We start from the raw sequence: 220 nt of genomic DNA, 5'->3' as shown, positions 1-220 counted from the left end.
CTCCGCTTTGTCTGGCTCTCCTGCCTCGCTATGCCTCTGTCCCCTTCACGCGGGCCGTCTGTCTGTCTCTCGCCGGCCCCTGGTCGCCCACGCGCCCCCCCCCTCCTCGTAGCCTACTGGCTGTCCGCAGCTCCCTGGAGCATCCCCCGCAAAAACACCCCCCGGTCGGGGTGCGGTGACACACGTCCCTGGAGCCCTGCGAGCCACTTCCCAGCCGGGC

The sequence above is a fragment of the Fonticula alba genome, assembly GCF_000388065.1.
Source record: "Fonticula alba strain ATCC 38817 unplaced genomic scaffold supercont2.6, whole genome shotgun sequence".
Taxonomy (NCBI): Eukaryota; order Rotosphaerida; family Fonticulaceae; genus Fonticula; species Fonticula alba.
This window is presented reverse-complemented; position numbering follows the sequence as displayed.